The following is a 15,080-nucleotide window of genomic DNA, read 5'->3' as shown; positions in this document are numbered from 1 at the left end:
GTTTGAAAGTAGCTACTTTCCCACTTGGGGCTATGGCCATGGCCCCAGGATCACAAGTCTGTGACCTCTCTATAGGCAGAGACAGTGCTGTTCACTCCTAGACTCTCACACTCCCTAGTACCTAGCCACTTGGTTGACACTTGTAGCGCAATAAGTGTTGGTTCTACTGTGGGGAAAGGAAGAATGCGACAGACTGCTGAGCCCCAGACCCGTGTGGAGAAGCCCTTTGCACGTGTTATTTAATTGTGGTGACAACGCAATAAACAAGGTCGTGGCATCCTCCTTTTAGAGATGAGAGTGCTGAGGCTCAGGCAGGCCGAGTGACTTACCCCAGCACAGGGCTAATAAGTGACAGAGTCTGAATTCAAGTCTGGATTCAGGGGATCCAAAGTGCATGCGGTCCACTGATACCTCTGCTGCCAGCCTGGGGAGAAAGTGCACCAGCCCCGGGAAACACAACAGACTTGGATTTGCAATCTGAGGAGAGCTGCGTGAAAGGACCACAGTGACCCTGACCACATTCAAGAATCCAGAGGATGCCTGAAATACAGACAGTCCCAGAACTGTCCATGCAAACATTTTCCTATTCAGATATACTAAGGCAAACTTTTTTTTTTTTTTTTTTTTGGTAACAGGGATTGAACCCAGGGTCGCTAAACCACTGAGCCACATTCCCAAACCTTTTTTTATATTTTATTTAGAGACAGGGTCTCACTAAGTTGCTCAGGTCCTCTTTAAGTTGCTGAGGCTGGCTTTGAATTTGCGATCCTCCTGTCTCAGCCTCCTGAGCGACTGGATTATAGGCATACATCACCATGCTAGGCCTAGGCCTATTTAATTTATAAATTAGACACAAGAAGAAATTAACAACAATAATAAAATAGAACAATATAATAAATGTTATTAAAGGGCTGAGGATGTGGCTCAGCGCTTGCTTAGCATGGGTAAGTCCCTGGGTTCCATCCCAGTACTGCAAAAATATAGTTATTTAGAACTTATGAACTGAGGTCTGGGATATATTCAGTGGTGGAGCAATTCCCAAGCATACATGAGGTCCTAGATTCAATTCCCAGTACTGAAAAAAAAAAAGTTATTTAAAACATAAATTGGTAGCTGGGCGTGGTGGCGCATGCCTGTTATTCCAGTGGCTCAGGAGGCTGAGGCAGGAGGATTATAAGTTCAAAGCCAGCCTCAACAATTTAGCAAAGCACTAAGTAACTCAATTAGACTCTGTCTCTTAAAAACAAAAACAAAACAAAAAAAAAAACAAAGTAGGGCTGAGGATGTGGCTCAGTGGTTGAGTGCCCCTGAGTTCAATCCCTGGTACCCAACAAAACAAAACAAACTCATAAATTGTGACCAAGAGTGTTACTTAGTTGTAGAGCACATGCTTAGCATGCCAAAGGTACGGATTTCAATTTCCGGCATGAAAAAGAAAAGCAAAACAACAACAAATAGTAAAAATTGTTTATTTCTGGAATTTTCCATTTAATATTTTTGGACTGCAGTTAACTAAAACTAAGGATAAGGAGGGGCTACTGTATTCAACAAGCCTTTGGGGCTGTGGGCAGAGTAGAGCAAGATAAGAGATAGTGCAGTTCCTTGGGGCTGGTGATAGTGGGTCTCGGTCACCAACCCTAGGCCTGAAGGGGGAGGGGAGGGATCAGAGAGAAAGAGCTGTGTGGAGGGCCATGGGACAGGAGCTGTGACCTTTGGATGAGAGAATATCAGTCTGTGGTGACCCTTCAGGGAGGGAGAAGGAAGAAAAAATTCTCCAACTCCATTCCCATTCCCTGCTGGAAATCTCCATTGATCAAACCCATCCAAAGCTGGAGGACCAAGAGCCCACTGAGGTGTCCATGTGAACCAGCTCCAAGCACAGTAGGGAAGAGCAGGATGTGAGATGACTAGAAGCCAGCCAGCCAGATGAGACCAAAGATGTGTGTGCTGGGAGCCATTAGCTAAGTAGGTATGACAATTTCCTTGCCAGCGTACCCCAGCATGTGTGGCTTGGAATGGCAGCGTGGGGGCCAGCGGCGCACCTTTTACCCCATCAGGAATCAGCTCCTGACCTTCCTCCCACAGCCCACAGCTCAGGATCCAGATCTCCACCCTCCATTCAACTGGCTTCCCTTTAGGGCACATTTCCAGATCCTTAAGTCCTCCAGACCTGGTCTCTGCCCACCTCCCCAGTCACCTCAGGCCAATTCCCAGTGACTAAAAATTTCCTTGAAGTTTATGGAATGCCATAAGATCTTTCAGCTCCAGGGCCACCTCAGCCACCTTCACACACCCTGTGCTCTCCCCTGTGAGGATGGCGGTAGCCTGCTTGGGAGCACACAAGCATGAACACACACACACACACACACACACACACACACACACACACACTTTCCTCTGCCTGTCTCAGGCTACTGTTACATGCGGCCTTCTCAGAGGAGCACCTTATGAGAAGCCAGACTAGATGAGGTCCCTGTGTGCTACTCTGAAGGCACCAGGTCCTTCAGTTTCATTATAAACTAACTTTTTATTATGGAGAATTTAAAGTATCTAAAAACAGAGAGAAATATAAATTAAAAAAATACAGAAGATAGGGAGAAAGTGAGATGGTGAGCTCTCTTGCATCTACTACCTAGCTTCAACCACTTTATCTGCAATTATAAGAGTGAAACTTTTTTCTTTTCTTTTCTTTTCCTTTTCTTTCTTTCTTTCTTTTTTTTAAAATATTTTTTAGTTGTAGATGGACACAGTATCTTTATTTACTTATCTTTATGTGGTGCTGAGGACTGAACCCAGGGTCTCACACATGCTAGGCGAGTGCTCTACCCCTGAGCCACAACCCCAGCCCGAAGAGTGAAACTTTTTTCCAACCTAGACTTTAATAACATATTTTACAATCAAACCCATACATTGTTCATATACAGTATAAAGAAACCTAAAACAAAGTATCATGAAACAATATTTCCATTTTATGTAGTCTGTTTTATTTTCTTAATGCTGGTTATGACCCACTAATCAATTTCTCCTACAATATGGAAAACACTGAGCCCACCCCATCCATCTGGCTATTTGTTGGGCTTCCCCTTTTCTTGCCAAGCAGTAATAGCCAGATCCTGCCCCCTAGTGGTAATTATTTGGAACTGATTGTGCCTGACTCTACTCTTCCTAGAGGACTATTTTTGACACACTAAACTCTGTAGGAAGCATTGGTTTCAGGCCCTGGGCTAGGCATCTGGGGGTTGAGGATCAAGATGAATTGTGACCCAGATTCTGACCCCAGGGTTTCCCCCAGTATGTGGCAGCACGATTGCTATGTGCTGTGCTGTTCCATATGGCAGCCACTCATCATTTTGGCCACTGAGACTTAAAATGTGTTGGTGCAACTGTAAAACTGACCTTTAAATTTTATTTAATTTTAATTCATTTACATTTAAATATCAAAATGATACTTGTTCAGTTATTAGAAAACACTTAAAAACAGCTGGGGATGTAGCTCAGTGGCAACGTGCTTGCTTGGTATGCCTGAAGCCCTTGGTTCAGTTCCCCATGCCACTGAAAAAATAAAAACAAAAAAACCAAAAGAGTGAATTAGCAAGCCAGGTATGGTGGCACACACCTGAGGTCCCAGCTACTCAAGAGGCTGGAGCAGGAGGATTTGCCGAGCCCACAGGTTCAAGCCAGCCTGGGTAATATAGTGAGATCCTATCTCAAAAAAACAAAACAAACAAAAAAACTAAAATGTGCTACTGAAGAGTTTGCAATGACAAATGTGGCTCATGTCACATTTCCATGATGGCACTCACAGGCAAGAGTGTTTTCTGATGTCTTTTCTTCAAGTTCCTCCTATGCATCTTGCCTCTTTGCCTCTTTAATGGGTACGGAGAACGTGCTTGAATCCTCATTCACACTGGGGTGAGGATGGGAGTGTGGATTAGGAGTTAACGTTTGGGACAATATTTAGAATGTAGTCAGAGGAGCAGCTGCTGCATTACCCAGGGCTCATGAGGAATGCAGAATCTCAGGCCCCTTATCAACTAGCTAAAGCAAGTATTTCAATGAGATCCCCACGTGATCTGTTCGCACGTTGAAAAGCAATCTCCTGTCTGACTGGAGATACATGTGGCAGTTCTCTGATTGCTTGCTTTTCTTTGCCAAATGCCACGGGAAGCAAGGTTAAGGTTGAGAGCCAGGCTGCAAGAGAAGTTACCAGAGTTTTGAAGGACCTGGAGAAAGTGTGCAGTAAGCACCCAGGATGGGAAGGTTAGTATGAACGGATGAGGAGAACAAAGATGCTCATGAACTTAAAGAGAGACCCGAGAGGGCCGGTGTACCTTTCCTTCTCATTGTCGGCTGTGTGGATGCAGGCTGAGGTTTCACTGCTGAGAACGACCAGGCAGAGTGGAGGGTGTTTGCAAAGCAGTGGTTGTAATACAGGAGTGTAAGCTGGTCCAGGAGGGGAGTGAGGATGTGAGGGACAGGAAGAGGGGGTAAGTGCTGCTCACTGTAGAGAGCTCACCTAGCATGTGAGAAGCCCTGGGTTCCATCCCCAGCAGCAAGAAGAAAGAAGATAGAAAGGAAAGAAACAAAGGTGGTAAGATTAATAGATTATTGATCTAAATATGGTTACAGAATTGTCAGAGCCAGGATCCGTAAAAACAGTAGTCAGAGCTTGGGGCTCTTGGATATTATGGAGGGTGCGACTGTGGGAAGAGAGGTGTAGACAGCTATGCTCTTAGGCTGAGAATAAGCGCAAATAGCTGTTGGCTTTTCTGGGGTACACAATACAAATGAGCTGAGGAAAGTGGCTCCTAACTGGGAGGCAGGAGAGGAGGAGGGTGAACTCCCAACAGGCTTGGATGGCCCAGGAGGCCAAGGTTAGAGGGGGCAGAGGACAGGTGGGAGGGCACAGCTGGAGCCTGACCCCCCTACTAAGAAGCAAATCCATCCCACAATGTCCTGTTTCCTCTTTCTAAACTGTAGGTTGCCTCCATCACTGAGAGAATCACTAGGCTTCTATCTCCATAACAATAATAACTGACAACATAACAATGGACAGTTTTAATTCTGCCTCAAGCAACAACAGCAACAACCAGCAACAATGGCTATTTTTAATCCTTACAACCACCCTATATTATTGCCTCCCTTTTTATAGATAAGGAGACCAAGGATCAGAGCAGTTATGTAATATTTCCAAGGTCACATAGCCAGTAAAGTGATCTGAACTTGCATTTAAGCCCAGAGCTGGCTGGTGATCACCTGGAGCCCTTGTTTACACCTCCCTGAAGATTCTCATTCTCAGCTCTGGAGGGAGGTATCCCCAAGAGTATGTGCAGTTTTCACAGACACCTCAGGTGATTCTAATGGTCAGGGGACAATAGAAAACATGCCCTGGGCCTGGCTCTGGCCCAAGCAGGGCAGATGCCGGGCTGGTTCTATGCCCAGACTTCCATGCACTGAAGCCCACTTCCAATTCTAGCTGGAGTTGAGTTGCTCAGCATCACCACATGCATTTGCAATACCTTACACAGATGATTTTACCTGAGGCTTCAAAAGTCACAGGAGGGAAAAAATAATATGATTAGACCATCTGTAAGTGAAGAGATGGGTCAGGTGTGGAGGTACATGCTTGTAATCCCAGTGACTCAGGAGGCTGAGGCAGGAGGATCTCAAATTCAAGGCCAGCCTCAGCAATTTAGCAAAGCCCTAAGCAACTTAGTGAGACCCTGTCTCAAAATAAAAAATAAAAAGGGCTGTGGATGTGACTCAATGGTAAAGCACCTCTAGGTTAAATCCTCAGTACCGCTCCCCCCCACCCCTGGCCCTAAAAAAAATGTAAAGGAAGAGATGGGTCCCAGGATTCAGAGCTGTTCATTGCTAAAGCTAGGACTGAATCTTCATTCTTGGGACAGGCAAACTCACCATTTCTTCCACTTCTCTTTCTTTAGGAAAAATCTTATGAGCAATAAGACTCATTTGTAAGGAAAGAGCCCCAAAAGCCCAACCTCCCTCCCTACCCTACCTGAGAGCATTAAAGGGCCTTCAACTCTAGAGACAATGGGGACAGCAGTGCTGAGGCCTAGGGATAAATGGGACTTTGTTCCTGCTCTTCAGAGGGGAGAAAACATATTTACCCCAGGCTGGGTTAAATACCCCAATTCCGTAAGTACAAAAAAGGCAACTTCTTTGAAAAAGTAGTGATAAACAGAAAGATCTCATTTGGGTTGAGTAACCCACTGCATACTAGGTAATCCAACATCTATGGGAGGAATTAGTAGAGCCCCTAGGCTGGCCTGAGAGGGCGGAGCAGCAGAGAAAGCTCTTTGGGGCCGCCACTCCCAGTAAGTTTACCCTACCCACACCCTTCAGGATCCACCCTGGATCTCCTACCCCAGGTCTTCCCTGACCCATCAATCTCCCAGCCTGAGCACCCCCATTCCTAAAGTAAACAGCAGTCTGATGCTTTCAAACCCCCACGCCCCCACTAACTTGACTTTGCTCCAGGGGTAGGACTGACAGAGAAATACCAGATGCCTAGCTGAACTTGAACTTCAGATAAACAGTGAACACTTTTTTTAGTAGGAGTATTTCCAAATATTGCATAGGACAATGGGACATACTTATACAAAAGAACTCTGCTTGTTTATCTGAAGTTCAGACTTAACTGGGCATTCTGCCTCTTCTGAAGCTGGCGGCCCTCCTCCAGGGGCCCCAAGGCTCCCGGCTCCTCCTCGATGCCTGTTTTCAGAGGGGATCCTATGGTTTCCCATTGCCATGGGGTAAAATATCCATTCCTGGGTTCCTGATGTATTGTCCAGCAGTATTTCTTTTTCTTTTTTTTCCAGACAGGCATGGAGTGGGAAGCAAGGCTTAAAATGAAATTCTTTTTATTTCCTTTTATAATTTTTTTATTAGAGCTGGCAATTGGGCTTCATGGATGCCAGGCAAACACTCTACCACTGAGCTACACCCCAGCCCCTAGATAGTGAGCTTCCTTATTTCTATTTTATTTATTTCTTAATAAGCTGTCTCTTTGGTTTCTTTTGATAGTGAATTTCTTGAGCTGAGGCTGGGTCCCTTAGCTTAATTTCTGACCAGAGTCAGAAATTACTGTTTACTTGGTAGACAGTAAATTAACAGCCTGCTAAGGGTGGGTCTTCCAGATGAGAGAAGGAGACATCATTTATTTTTGTTTTTTTGCAGTGTTGGGGATAGAACCCAGGGCCTCATATATGCTAGGCAAGAGCTCTACCACTGCCTGGCACTCCAGCAGAAGACATCTTTATTGAATACCTATTGTGAGCTAAGGGCTGTTCCAGGCCAGGTGCTTCAGGTATTATTTTGCCATAATCAGAAAATGGGCTCAAGAGCTGGTCCTAGTGGCAATCACCTGGAATCCCAGAGACTTGGGAGGCTGAGACAGAAGGATTCTAAGTTTGAGGCCCGCCTTAGCAACTGAGTGAGACACCATATCTCTAGACAAAAAAATAAAATAAAATAAGGGACTGGGGGTGTAGCTCAGTGGTGAAACATCCCAAGCTCAATTCCTAGTGCCAAATATAAAAATTCAGAATAAAGAAAACAGGCTCAGGTAAAAGAACACCCAGAAAGGCTTATGTGGGGCTTGTCTGTGTGTCCCTATATTGTGAAGCTGAGGGAGCATTCACCAGGAAAAATCTAGCACCTGACTTTGGATTTCCCAGTCTCCAGAATTGTAAGCAATAAATTCATATTGTTTATGTATTACCTAGTGTAACCTTTCTTTTTTCTTTGCTTGTGTGAGAATTGAAACCAGGGTCTTTGCTGGGCCAATGTTCTACCCCTGAACCAGGCTCCCGGCCCCTAAGACATTTGACTACAGCAGCAGGAATGGATTAGGGATAGAAAGAAGAAAGTGCCAAGGGACATCAGGAGGTCCAGCCTGACTCTGTAGGAGTGGTGGTTCATCTAGGGACTCTGTTCCTCCAGAAACGGGAGACCAAAATTGAGCACCCAAGCTGTACTTGCTGTGGTGAACACATTTTGGGGGGAGACTGTAGGACTTTGGAGTACACTGAAGGGTTGGGGTGTTTGGGGGGCTAGTTCACCATTCCCCCTATATAACTCCTCAGTTAGTATGTGTGCGGGGGGGGGGGGGGGGGGGGGGGTCAATTTTAAAAACATCACTTTTTTTTGGTACTGGGGGTTGAACTCAAGGGCATTCGACAACTGAGCCACATCCCCAGCCCTTTTTTATATTTTATTTGAAGGCAGGGTCTCACTAAGTTGCTTAGAGCCTTGTTAAATTGCTGAGGCTGGCTTTGAATTCTTGATCCTCCTGCCTCAGCCTCCAGAGCTGCTGGGGTTACAGGTGTGTGCCACCACAAGGGCTAAAACCTTGATATCTTGATTGGTAGGAAATGTATAATCTAAGTGTTAATCTTGCTTACTCTGTTTACTGGCAAGCACATTGCTTTCGCTTATGCTTACTATGCAAATGAGCTTCCAGATAAATCCTAGGGCCCCTCTTCTTAAATCTTGCTCTACAAATACACTGGTCTGGCTACTGGACATAAGGATGTAAGCAGAAGAGCCTACTGATGGGCTTGGTGTCAGGAGATGTTCTGGTGGTCTTAGCTGCACAGCTGCCTTAACCTCCAGCTGTGCTTTGTCCAGTCAATCCCTGTCCATTCAAAAAGGGAAAGTGTCAACCACCTGTGAAAGACATTTAAAGGTGGTGCTGATCAGAGGCTTTTAGCACTAGATAAGCACTTTAAACCCACGCTCATCTACCAGCAGCTTCCTGCATAAAGGAAAGAACGTGGACTTTGGAACCACACAAACTGGGACAAGCTCCAGTTTCTCTGAAACTGTTCCCTCCTGTGTACCGCAGAGCTGATGTTCTTCTTCATGAGTGGCTGTGAGGGGTGAGGCAATGGGTCAGAAGTCCCCAGCCCAAGGTCGTGCACTAATAATGGTAATCTACACCTGAGTGCAAGCTTTAAGACTAACACATGCTTTCCAGGTTGAAGCACAGTGGTGTGCCACTTAATGGGATCAAAGAGGGACCTCATGTTATAGCAGCTCAGTTCACAATAGCTAAGCGAAGGAACCAACTTAGGTGCCCTTCAACAGATAAATTGATAAAGAAAATGTGATACATATACACAACGGAATATTACTCAGCCATAAAGAGAATAAAATTATGGCATTTGCTGGTAAATGGATGGAACTGTAGACTATCATGCTAAATGAAATAAGCGAATCCCCCCCAAAACAAAAGCTGAATGTTCTCTCTGATATGTGGATGCTGACTCACAATAAGCAGGAGGAGGGAAGAACAGAAGTTCATTGGATTAGACAAAGGGGAATGAAGGGAAAGGAGGTGGGATGGAAATAGGAAAAACAGTAGAATGAATTGTATGTAAATTTCCTATGTTCATATATGAAAACACCAGTGAAACTCCACATCATGTACTACTGCAAGAATGAGAAGTTATACTCCATGTATGTATGAGATGTCAAAATACATTCTACTTTGATGTATAACTAAAAAGAACAAATTAAAAAAAAGGCAACTCACAAGCAAGTATACGATCCTATTTACATGAGAGGATATATGGGTACCTAGATAAAAAAATTTTTAAAGAACAAAAATCTGCATAGAGTTGAATTTTTTTTTCTTTTTTAATGTATGTGATATGATGTGGCATAAAACATATAAAAAGTATCTGTACAGGGCCCCTCCAATTAGGACCTCTTCTTGGCCCCACTATTTTACTAGTTTCATAAGTACAACAAATTTATTTTATTTACTTATTTCATTTATTTTTTTCATAAGTACAACAAATTTATGTTTATTGTTTGTTCCTTGCAATAAACACAGAGAAAGTCCCTGTATTTGTCTGGTTACTTAAATTGTATCCTCTCCTCCCCAGTTTGGACCCTGATCATCCTTTTGTATCACCCTTAGCCTCTCCCTTATGGGGGTTGGATAGGAGAAAATAATTTGCTGTGGGGGCTGGGGATGTGGCTCAAGCGGTAGCGCGCTCGCCTGGCATGCGTGCGGCCCGGGTTCGATCCTCAGCACCACATACAAACAAAGATGTTGTGTCCGCCGAGAACTAAAAAATAAATATTTAAAAAAAATAATAATAATTTGCTGTGAATCATTATGAGGCATATAACACATATCTAATGCTTTTACAGATGTATATCTTACACACAGTAAACTACTCTGACCTCACATGCACAATTGAATGTTTACCATATGTTTACACCCTGAAGCCCCTACCCAGACCAAGGTCTTTGACATTCTCATCTCACTCTGAATTGCCAGGTACCCCTTTCCAGGTATTGACCTCCGCAGAGGAGTGGGATACTATTCTAATGTCTATGAACATGGATTTGGTTTGTTTTTCTTGAGCTTCATATAATACAAATCATATTTATCTTTTGTGTCCAACTTCTTTCATTCAACATGACATGAGATTTCATCTGCAATTGTAGCATGTATTAATAGTTCATTCTTCTTTATTGCTGACTGGTATTATATATTGTGAGTATATTATAATTTGTTTATAAAAAAAAAGAAAAACAGAGGGACCTTGGTCCTGTAAGATTATAGTGCCCAGTGATGTGTGGCTAGCTGTTGAAGTTTGTGTAAGTACATTCTATGAGGTTTGTACACGACAAAATCCCCTAACTGAATGTATACCCAATGTTAAGTAATGCACACTAATTCCAAGCAGAGGTTCTAAGTCCCACATCTATGTTTACATACTTGGAAGTTTTAAATTTGAAATGTGCATTTAATTTGGGGCCCTGGTGCATGTCTCTAATTCCAGCGATATGGGAGGCTGGGGCAGGATTACAAGTTTGATGCCAGCCTCAGCAACTTAGCAAAACCCTGTCTCAAAATTTAAAAAAGGGCTGGGATATTAGATCAGGTGTAAAGTACCCCTGGGTTTGATCCCCAATACTGGGGGTGGGGGAAGTGCATTTACTTAAAAGTCCTGTCAATGATTCATCACAGACTTGTAAAAATGGGAAACAAATGTCCTGTAGTAGAAAATTGATTTGATAAATCAGTATAACTATGTGATGGACTACTTTACAGCATTAAAATTATACTTTCTAGCACTGCACATCCCTGTAATTCCAGCTATTTGGGAGGCTAAGGTAGGAGAATGAGAGTTCTTGGTCAGCTTGGGTAATACAGCAAGACCCCATCTCAAAAAATAATAATAAAAAAATTAAACCCAGGGTCTAGCGCATGCTAATGTAAGTGCTCTTTCACTACAAAATTGTGCTTTTTTTTTTTTGGTGCTGGAAATTGAATAATTGAATCCAGGGGACGCTTACCCACTTAGTCACACCCCCAACCTTTTTTGTGACAGAGTCTCACTAAATTGCTAAGGCTGGCTTTGAATTTGCGATCCTCCTGCCTCAGCTCCCAAATTGATGGGATTTATAGGCGTGTGCTACCACACCGGCTAAAACTGGGTTTTCATGGCTGGGGATGTGGCTCAAGCGGTAGCGCGCATGCGCGGCCCAGGTTCGATCCTCAACACCACATGCAAAAACAAAGATGCTGTGTCCACTGAAAACTAAGAAATAAATATTATAAAATTCTCTCTCTCTCTCTAGAAAAAAATATTTTAAAAAAATGTGCTTTGAAAGACTAGTAAGTGATGAGAAAAATACTGAAGATAAAATGTTAACTAAAAAAACAGTGAGTCAGGTGGTGGCTCACGTCAGCAGTCCCAGAGGTAGGCAGAGGTGGGAGGATCCTGTGACTCAGACCAGCCTGGTCAACATTGCAAGACCTCCTTTCAAAAAAAAAAAAAAAAAAAAAAAAAAAAAATCCCGGTTTAGTGGCGCTGGCAGGAGGAAGACAAATTTAAGGTCAGCCTGGGCAATTTAGGTAGAACCTGTCTCAAAATAATAACAAAAAGTGCTGGGGATGTAGCTAGTGGTAGGGCGCTTGCCTAGCATGTGCAAGACACCCTGAGTTCAGTCCCCAGTACTGCAAACCAAAACAACAGAAACTTTTCCTACAGGACCCCTCTGGAAAAGCAAGTACAGTACACACAGATGCAGGCAAAGAAGCACCCAAAGCTTCCCCCTGGGAGTTGGGATGGGTGAAAAAAAGTGAGTTTCTTTCTGTAATCGTGTGTGTTCTGAACTTCCCTCAACGAGCGTTACCGCCCCTAAATCTGAAGTACCCACCCAAGTTCGCAGCGGAGAGGAAGGACACCTAGAGGACCCCTGCGCCCTCTGGCGGCGCCCCGAGGCCCCGCCCCACGGGCCGGCAGGACGGGGCGGGGCGGGGCGCTCAGCCCCAGCCCAGCGCAGCCCAGCCCGGCCCCCGCAGGACTCGCCGCACGGGGAAGTGGAACGCACGCTTGGAAACAGCGCAGGCAAGGCTTGGGGCCGGGGCGGCGGAGGTGGGAACTGCGGGCTACTAGGGACTAGGTCAGGCCTGGGTTGCGCTGGCCCCGAGCCCCCAAACTTTCTCGGAGTGCGCAACCGGCCGGCCCCTCCAGAGTTAGCTGGGGGCTGGCCTGCTTCGGCGTCAGAGTGGGGATCTTTCTCCCTGGCAGTGGGGACTTTCGCTTTTCCTATGCGCCTTGGGAGGGCATGTGGCACCTGGTTAGCCTTGGGAACCGAGCAGCTGTTGTGGGCGCCGGTGAGCTGACCAGGGTCTGGGAAGGAACTCCCTCTCACAGGAACGAGTAGCTCGTCTGTGGCAGGGCGGGTCCCCCATGCGAGCCTCAGAGTGGCCAGCTGTGAGTTGGGGGCTGTCATGGCTCTCAGCTGGGGGAGAGAGGGAGGGGAACCAGCCCAGGGTGGCCCCCACCCCAGGTTGCCCCTCCTTTCCCTGTTGCTGCTGGCCTTGGCGTAGTCCCAGCAGTGTGTAAGTGGTGGGGTATGGGGAGTTCCCAGCCCAGAGATGGGTGGAAGCCGGGGCAGCCCCAGCCCACAGCCCGGGGAAGTAGCAACCCCATCACCATAACTTGGCCGCAGCCCGACACTGAACCACCGCCCCGTGGACTGAGTTCTGGAAGCTACCTGGAACCACCCGTCCTCCTCAGAACCTATTTGAGTCAGAGTAAAAACAAAACAGGGAAGTGGGAAAGGGAAAGCGATGGGAAGAGTGGGAGGGAGAGAAAGGCTGCTGGGCCTGACCTTGTTCTTCACCAGCTCTTGTCCTATAGGGGCTCCGTGCCCATCCACTCCCCTGTGGCCTCTGGGTAGTGTCCATGGGCTTGGGGTTCCACCCTGGATATAGGATAAGTGGGGAGATCCGGGAACCAGGAACAGAGCCAGATGCCATGGAAGGTCCATCAGGTGTCCAGTTCTCTCGGGCTCTGAAATATTCATCTGACCGGTGAGCTTTGGTTTCAAAGCTGGTTCCTTCGGCCTGGTCAGTGGTGGCAGGGGGAGCCAGGAGCTTCCTGAGGCTGCTTTGTCTGGGGCAAAATGGGAGCCATACTTCCGTGTCACTTGGGACTCTCTTAGTCTTAAGGACCCAGAGTCTCAGTTTACAGCTTAGGACGACTGTCAAGGGTCCGACTTCCCTGTCTTCTTATGCCATGACCTCAGGGCCTCTCTTGTAAAAATGGGCACGCCAGAGAGGTAATGACAGGTTAGGTTAGAGCATAAGCATTAGGAGAATCTCATGTCGTGAGCCGGGGTAATAGCCACCTCCATTCAGCCCCCTCTCTGGAAATGGGGGAGTTTTCCACCGCACAGCACCTCCAATCCCAAAACTTCTCATCCAGGGCCCTTCAGAAACAGCAGAAGTCCTACCCTAGAAGCCATAGTGAAGGGACACACACACACTTGTGTGTCTTCAGAGTGCCAAACTGGAAGAACTGGAGGGTAGAGGCTCATAAAAATCTCTGGAAAGAAATTCTGCTAACAACATAGATAACCATGATGTGGACCTTCTGTGAGGATGTTGTGGAAGGGTGACCTTGACAAAATCTGTTAACCCTAAGATTCTGGGATTCTAGACCCAAACCTAGGTCTCATTTTAAAGTAGTAATGCTATCCAGAAGTCCACTGGCCACAGAGGCTGATATCTAGAGGGTTCTCGATAAATTGGTCAGGAGAATGATAATGAGTCCTTGCTTGCAAGGATCTGTTCTTTCCCCCTACATATGGGTGATGCTAGGGTATGCTAGTGTCCTGGTTTTGTGCAGGCTGGAGATCTGCTCTGTTGCAGGGCAGTAAATCCTATCATGGAAGTTACAGTAACAGCTGTGTGCCTCTGGGGCTTAGGGTCATGGAGGACCCTCCAGAGTATCCTGGAATTGAGTTGATTGAGAGTAAGGTTCTTGGTGTGAGTAAGGGCAGGCTGGGTGGAGGCATAGGAGTTTTAAGATATGAGAGGTTAGAATACGGATTTTTCTGATCCAGACAACCTATGTAAGACATAGGTTGTCTGGATCAGAAACCCACAAATGTTAGGTGGGCCTGGATCAAAGAGTTTCAGCATTAGGAAAGTTTGGGGGGTACTGGGTTAAACAAAATTGAGCAGGTTTCTTAGGGCAGGACTTCATGGAGGCTTAATATGTCACTATGCCTTGTGAATTTCCAAGAAGGGGATATGGACTGTTTATTTCTGCATTCATCCACTGACGCCTTCTCAGAATTGCCTGGCTTGGTAAGTCTCTCTCTCTGCTTTCTGGTTCTGGTAAACTAATCTCTGCTTTTGTCCCACAATTAGGCTGATTTGAGGATAAAGGAGGCCAGAGAGGTCATTTGCCAGGATTCCCAGAGCTGGCTAAGGAACCCAGGCCTCTTGATTCCTGACATGCTGTTTCTTTCATACAGTGTTAGACTGTCTCTCTGCAGGCTTTAGGGTGAGTGAGAACCCAGGAGGTGCTTGCTGGAGGATCCAGAGGGAATTACAGGAGTAGTCTGGGAGGAGAGGCAGTTACAGCCATCTCCATACTCAGTGCATGCCATGTGCCTCTGCCTCTGTAGTTGTCCACTGGACCAGTGACACATCAGTAGTCCCTCCCAGTGTAGGTTTCTTAGGGGGTATGTCAGTCTGCCTTGAAGGTTTTTGTTCTATTAGGCTACTTTTTCAG

General features: G+C 45.8%; 1 protein-coding gene across 1 annotated transcript in view; it reads right to left on the bottom strand.

The window, feature by feature from the left end:
* The window catches only part of Pnkd (PNKD metallo-beta-lactamase domain containing), a 64,909-nt gene that overhangs the window by 32,806 nt on the left and 17,023 nt on the right, over positions 1 to 15,080 (bottom strand). The gene's annotated exons all lie outside the window — the stretch shown is intronic.

The sequence above is a fragment of the Marmota monax genome, unplaced genomic scaffold, assembly GCF_021218885.2.
Source record: "Marmota monax isolate L192 unplaced genomic scaffold, Marmota_monax_Labrador192_F-V1.1 WCK01_AAM20220418_F8-fsc00041, whole genome shotgun sequence".
Taxonomy (NCBI): Eukaryota; Metazoa; Chordata; class Mammalia; order Rodentia; family Sciuridae; genus Marmota; species Marmota monax.
The sequence above is the reverse complement of the archived record's forward strand: the minus strand, read 5'-3'. Positions and strand labels throughout refer to the sequence as shown.